Raw genomic sequence first — 7,984 nt, 5'->3', positions numbered from 1 at the left:
GGGTTGGCCTGCCAGTGTGGACATGTAGTGCTCCAAAGCAGCCACAGCATGTGCAGTGGCTACCTGATAAGGGTGCTCCAGTGGACTGATGGTAAGCTGGACTATGGGGAGCCAGATGTGGGAAAGGGTACAAGACCATAGGAAACAGTTTCATAAGTTCTATGCTGCTCCTGGAACAACATATATGCCCTGCACAACTGTTGAGGCTTCTACTTAGGACTTTTGAAAATCAGAACTTCCTGGAAAGGCAGGGATGTGACTGAATACTGATGACTGTGTTACACTGAATTCAGTTTATCCCATAAAACTAAGCAGTGTGGAGAGATGGCAGCACACAGAGCATGGCATTACCTGGAGCAATACAACTGCTGTGCACAATCTAACACCTTTCCTCTCCTAATTTTACCTGCACTTCAGCCCATTCCCTTCCCCCAGACATTTTTTAATTGAACTGTCATTGTACAAATTGATCCATTTTGTCCTACTTTAAGAACTGCAGCTGCTATACTATGTGCTAGAGCAATCCTCATAAAAGGGTCAGCTCTCCCAAGCAAAACTGATGTTACCTGCAAGAATCCTGGCTTGTTTGTTCTTACAGTCAGTGTTGTTTTGTTGCCTAAAGAATCATTAGAACATGTTTTACTGAGGAAAGCAGAACAACTTAATTTCCTTTGCAATTGCTGATGCCAAATGAACTAAGATGATACTCTGTCAGCCAGTTCGGCTGTGCCCAGTAAGCAGCTACACTGCTTTTTGTTCATTTTTGGTTCAAGTCTCTTGCAATGACCTATTTAAACATTTAAAAGTCCAAATAAAGATGTGCCTATCTGCCTCAACAAGCCAACTGTCAAATGATAGGTGTGTACAGCAGGAACTGGTACTCGACATCGACAAGGAGCCCATACAGATATTTAGCATGAGTACTCGTGCATACTTGGACTAGAAGAACAGAGCTGTTAATCTTCAACTGCAGTGGTGAGCTGCTGAAAGGAATAAAGAGGAGTGAAGATTTTTTTTTGCTGTCCAAAGAGAGTAGCTAATACTAAAAGAGAATAACCGTAGACTACAGGACCAGCGTGGCAACTGCAGATGCTTATGCAATTTCTTTCAAAGGCACTGAAAGGAGGAGGCGAGGGAGAAAAGAACCCATGAAAATATCTTTGTATTCATCTACTATAAAAAAACACTGTACAAGAGAATAAAGGCACAGAGCTGAACAAAGATGCACAGCCTTTAGTGTAGCACTTATTGGACTAATATGTAACACAAACATTGAAACAGTAAAAATAAAGCTAAGCATATTATTAAAATCTCTGCAAAAGCAGCGAGTTTTGTTTCTATATTTGGAGCATAGTGGCCACAGGTACTGAAAAAGAAGCTGTTAACTAAAGCACAGCTCAGGGCTAACAGGGAAATAAAACCACTTTGATTGAGTTCTCAGACTTCAAGACACACACATGCAGAGACACTTGGAAATAAGGGAAAATTAGTGAGCTTTTCTTTTAGAATCTACTGCCACGAGAATGACTTCATAGGGACAGATCAAACATCCCTCTAGTGCAAGTGCCCTGGCTGACACAAGCAAGAAGCAATTACCTAGGAAGTGTATAAAATAGGGCAAACAAACACTAACAACACAAACAGCATAGTCGTCCAGAAACCTGAGGGTGGAGAGCTTAAGTCACAGGATATATGAGCACTTCAGTTAAACAGCATTTTTTTTCCCTCCATTGATTTGTTCCTGAACTATTTGAAATGTTCGGTCTTTTAACACTTACAAAAACCTGCAGCAACATTTCATATTTTCCTGATTGTCCTTCATTCCTTGTTGTCCTTGTTTAACTCTTGACTAGTTCTACTCTACCCTTCTTCATGTGCTGTGGTAAGGGGTGGCTTGAAAATGCTCAAGAATGGAACAAAACTAATTTTGAAATCAGCATTTTTCTTTCATAAACTCTCCTTTATTTATGTTTTATTTCTAGCATTTTGCTCACTTTTAGGATCATTGAATTAACCACTGAATTCTCTTATTCAAAGTCTCACAAGTTGTGAATGAGGTGTCAGTGTACAAAACAGTGGATATCTTACTTGTGTTCACTCCCCTGTGTTACTCTGCATTTGTTAACATCAAAGAGCAGGTTTTTTGTCCAGTTCACTCAAATAACATGAGATTCTTCTGCAATGCTTCAGTTGGATCACTTGCTTACCACTTGGGAAAACAAATGTGTATTAGCAGCAATTTATCACCTAACCTCCTTCCTATTTGTGTCTGTGACAAACAGCACAGGACTTAGCTCCCTATGAGAAAAGAGTCCTATAAAACCTATCCACTAAGTTTCTGCCAAATCATCCTGTCACCACTGAGTTTTTCTCCTCTGCCTAATGAAAAAATAGCATGACTGTTATGCAAACAGATATCCCAAAGGCTTCACAGAAAGCCCAGTGAATCAGGAATGAAGAAAATCCCTCTCTCATTCCAGAACTGACAGCTGACACCATGTTGTTCCCCCTTTAACAGAACAGATACAACACTGATCTTTTACAGCTAATCAGAGCTGAAAAAGAAAGATGTAGACTAGCAGAAACAAGAGAATAGAGGAATATATTCTTTGAAAACAAACTAAGAAGCATACCCAGTTCTTCAGAGGAAAAGAATTTCAGAGTTCGAGAAAACAATTTGGATTACACAAATTACATCCAAAAATAGAATAAGCACTATTTTTTGTTATAAGCACCCATAGGATACCTAGTGCAATGGAATTCTGATCTCTGCACAGGACCTGTATGCACCATTACAACAGTGATAAAAGGAAATGAATAAAACAACAACAAAAAAGGCTGCCTCTCACAGAAATTATATGGCTTTAAGTTTTCTTAGAATATAGATTGTTTAATCTTCACAGCTAGTAAAGCAACAAGCTCAAAATAGATACATTTTCCTTACTGGAACATTTTAACTTTCAAACACAATTATTACCAACTCAAAACGAACGTTAATTTGCACAATTAAGTAAATGTTACACCCACACAGTTATAGTACAGACTACAGCAGTACAGGCAATGTACTCTACCTGCACAATCACACATGCAAATATCACAAAGCAATATGCCATGCAAGTTTATGGCCTATACAAAAGGTGTGAGTATCAGAAAGACAAGGAAGGAAAGATTCAGCATTTGAATGGGAGTTGTGAAAGGCAAAGTCCTCAGAGATGGTTTAGCCAATTTAACAGCTTGCTGCCACCAAGAAGCACAGGGATATCTTGTTAACTTGTCTTTCTCCACCTTATCCTACCACTCCTAATCACCTACTCTTGCTCCTCTGCTTGTGCTGGTTCCTAGGCATGTCAAATCCTTTGATGAGTCAATTCAACTCTTTACCAGACAGAACCATTCACTCCTTTCTTTTTGCTCAATTGTGTTGAAAAAGCTCACAGAAGAGTCCACTAAGTGCAAGAGCAAACTAAGGAGGGCATGGCAAAAACTAGCGAGGTGAAACAGGACCTTCCTCTTCTTATCTCAGCTTCCTCCTCTCTTCTCAGCTTTACATTCTCAGCTATTTTATACAATTTTATCATAAACATATTTTATAAAATGTGCAGGGTTTCTTCAAAGGCATTACACACAAATTAAAAGAAACCACAACGATTTTATCACTGTGCTTCCTAGCAAGGACACCCTGCAACGGCTTCAGGTCGCAAAACCCATTGCTGTCAGCGTTGGTGTACACAACACACTAAATTCAGTAGGAGCTATTGTTCTCAATTCTTCTTGGCTGCACAACTGAACTATGTGTTCTGAACAGATCTGCAGATAAATTGAACATGGCTGCATAAATTACATTCTCTAAGTAGAAAGTGGAGGTACTAGGGTTCAGATAAATAAGGTAACCTCACTGTTAGAATTCTTAACTCGCATGGCTTGGCCCAGGGGTGTGACCTGAAGCCACAACTAGAGCACCAGAGCTCAGGGAGCTGCAGACCCTTCCAGCAGGCAACCAGCTAACTGAAGCAGGAGCTCCCCAAATTAGTCTGCAGGGAATGCTGAGGAGAGGGCCACTTGTGTCCTTCTTTTCAAAGTTTTGCCACTAGATAAAAAGGAACTGGAGTCACGAGACTAGAAGGAAAGAAGTCCAAAAACAAGAGGTTTTCACTACAGAACGAGAAATCTAACTCATTAAAAAAAGATTAATCAATTTCTTATTAGATGAATACTCAAAATTCAAGACTTCACAATCTGAGAATTGAAATGATGAAAAAGGAATTAATACAAATTTGCTTAAAACATATTTACAGGTTTCACGTCATTTTTTGTAGTCTATGGCACAACAAGACCTTAGGTTGAAGAGCTTATGTACATATAGACATGAAGACTCTATATATTTGTAAGTCCACTGTTGGTAACACAAGGATAATGAAACAAAATAAGAACATCTGCTGGAATGTTAAGTGTCTTTCTAATTAAATACAGTAGTTGAATGAATCAATTCATTACCAACAAGTCTGGTTTATTATCTCATTAATACAGCTGGTTAATATTATGAGGAGATTAGCACAAGAACTTGAAATGATCCTAAAACAAAAATGAACACAACAAAGACATACAGGCAAATAAAGGAGTCCAAATTATGAGCAAAAGACAAGGTTTTAGATATGAAAAGAAGAAATGGGAGAAAGAATGACAGGAAAACAAAAGACACCTAGCAAACCTGGCACTCCACATAAACAGCACAACAGATGCTGACAGGAAAACAGAAAGGCTGAGCACCCTCCCCCAAGTTCACACTGATTACATGACAAAACCACTTAGTTATCAAAATGATCAAACCTCCAGATATGGTACATTGGGGAACCAACCTGGATTCCTATAGGTAATTCTGCTCAAAACAGTGCTGCATTTAAAACTCTTTAGGAAATGAGTAATATTACAGCTTTGTCTTGTATTGCTTTTTTTTTTTTTGAGCTACAGTGAAATAGAGTATTGAGAAGGACTGGCTTGACACTTGAAATACACACATGACAGATTCCCTGTTTTGCAGCCTTGGCACTGCAGCATCTATTTGTTGGCACAGCAGCATTCCCTAATTTGTGGTCATATTCTTGGAAGCGATTTTATACTGATTACAGGATTTTTCCTTTGTTTTTCTAGAGTATAAAAGATGGATGACTAATGACTTGCCAAATAAACAGTATTCAAAACCAAAACTCAGAATAATAGAAAAAAATACCCTGTCATCATCCCCACCAATACTACATGCAAATATGCTCCTTAGTGAAAGAAGAATCAATGTACATAGTCATCTCCTACCTCAATATATTAAAGTGCTCAAGTACTTTAATTGAACTGAGTCTGAGTTCATGAGGAATTATTTAGCTATTACTTCTGCTTGTTAACACACTATGAATGAATGTTTAGTAAAAATGCCCATGTGCTCTAGGAGACAACACATCCTGTAGCTTCTCCCAAGATCAGTCAGTCTCAACCCTGCCTGTTTTTTCATTGAATGCAAATGAGCACTTCAAAAGAATACTTAATTCTGCAGCTAAACCTTGTCAATTTTAGAGACACCACAGATAGTCTGTAGCACCCACTCTCTCGGAATACGAGAATTTTATTTACAGCTTTAAGAAAAGCTGTGAATTACCAAATCCTAATAGCTCAGGACAGAGTTTCTATAGAGCAGGTGTCTGCTGGGAGCTGGAGCTAAAAGAAATACAACTGTGCTTAATAGCCATATTTAACAGGGCTGCTCTGTTGGGGAGCTTAGGATGTTGCAGTTTCATTAGCATTAACAAGTGTTGCTATGGGTACCAGAGCACAGGCATCAGAACACAAGTGAATAGAAGGAGTGAGAAAGTGATTAATAGAAATGTGAAGTGTTGGAATTTTAATAAAACAAAACCAAAGTGCTTGCCAATAAGATAATGTTTAAATAATAGACTACATTATTGCCCAGTTCACTGGCAGATACCTGCCACTGTTCACTGCCTTTATGCTTGAGCCCAGACAAACCCCTACATCAATAAAGACCAGAGCAAATCCACTGTTCTGACACGGAGAGGGACACACATGCCCACACACACACACTAATGAAAGTGACCCTAATAAGTATTCATAACAATATTTAAGTGCTGATGCTAATATGCAATTTATAAATATTTAACATGCTACAGCAGGTTCTATTGCAAGCTCTTAGTTTCCATTTACTGTGATTGTGACCTCAGCTCTCCCAGGAAGAAGGGGTCTTAACAATGTATTTAATAAGGATTGTAATACTTCATTTCTACAATTTATCTTTGCTGTGCATTTAACAATTACTGTACTAAGCCTAGTATCTTTTCTGCCAGCATTGCTACGTAAAACAGGTTACTTAGTTTACTCTCTACTTCTTGTCATCATTTAGTAGAAATCAATCTTTTTTATAAGGATTTTCCTTTTCTCTTTCAGCTGTCCTTTGAACAGGATTCAATTCCCAAGCATGTTTATCCTCTTGGTGTTAAAAGAATTGCTTCACGGTCATTTTAAACAATTGCTAAATTAAAGGCTGTGTGACCGTTTTTCCTTAAGAAACCTAAAGCCTGTGTTAGCAGTTCCCATAAGACACTCCCATGTCCTTATGATGGAAATTTTTACTATGCTCCTAACTAAAATGTTTACATCACAGGGTTTATAACTTTTCCACTGGTAGACTTTCCTTAAAAAAGGCAACCACTTGAGAAAAACAGCTACAAGTAATGTGAAATTTTAATTTTAAATGTAATTTAAATTCTTTTCAGACTCATAAATTAGAGCCAACCTCAAAGTGCATCTTGAGAGGTCCCATTTCTGGGATCCTGGTGTATGTGGGTTTCATCCTGACAGAACAGGTTTAAATCTCTCTTGGGTACTCTGACTGAGCTCCCTGATACTCAGAAAGCCTTCGAGGCTGAATTGTTGAAGTCAATTTTGTACTCATTGAAGAATCAGTACAAGGAAGTGACCCAGCGATGTTAGAAGCTCTATGGTCTGTTGCTGCTTTCCTAGTGAACTGGAGCTTTTCCAGATGGACAGTAGCAAAATAAGTTGTTTCTACTTTTAGAATCAAACTTTTATAAACTGGTGTTCAAATTGGGAAAAACAATGGCTCAAAAGGAAAGGTCATTATAGTGTGCAGTGATGTGAATCAACATAGTTCAGCCTAATTGATATCTTCGTTCAGGAAAACAAAGCTTTGACTGTACTTCAAATAATCCACTATTTATACACTTAGTACATGAATTTTTGAAACTTATTTTCAAAGGAAAGTATTTTTAAGTCAGAGCTCAAATACTCATGTCTTACAGAATGCAGGGACATCTCACAGCAGGCTATATAAAACTTCTCTGAGCATATGCTGACTTTGTACCAGAGTTTGAAATAAGTGCTTTTGTGATATTTGACTTATTTCTCTTGCCCTCCATACATGTTAAACACATGACACAGATCTTGACTTCTTAAATATGATATACACTTACTAACTGATACTGCTAATGTATCTCATGGACATGGATGACAAAAAAAAAAAGAAACTAATTTCCTCAAGAAACAGAATTAGAATGTTAGAATTAGTAACAAAAGTTGTTTATGTTTTTCAGACAACATTTTGCTAACTGTATAAATACATGCAGGCTCCTGAACATTAAATTAGCACAGTAATAACACAGGCTGCATGTTTCCATCCCATATAAGACAAAATCAAATTAAAACCTCCAGCAGGATGTTTTCTGTTACATACTGGCCTACAGAGAAAAAGCCCTATCTCATTTCTTCGTGCATTAGTGAGGCATAATAAAATTCAGTCCTGGCACACTGGTCAAGACAAATGCTAACAAACTGCTCCACTGACAGCAGTATCACTTAGTACTGCACACATTTGTTTCATAACCATTCCTGTTTTCATATTGTGAGCCCTGTGCACTCCCAGTGTGGGACTGCCAGGGCTGACCTGGAGCACACACTATGAACT

The sequence above is a fragment of the Acanthisitta chloris genome, unplaced genomic scaffold (genome assembly GCF_000695815.1).
Source record: "Acanthisitta chloris isolate BGI_N310 unplaced genomic scaffold, ASM69581v1 scaffold20348, whole genome shotgun sequence".
NCBI lineage: Eukaryota > Metazoa > Chordata > Aves > Passeriformes > Acanthisittidae > Acanthisitta > Acanthisitta chloris.
This window is presented reverse-complemented; position numbering follows the sequence as displayed.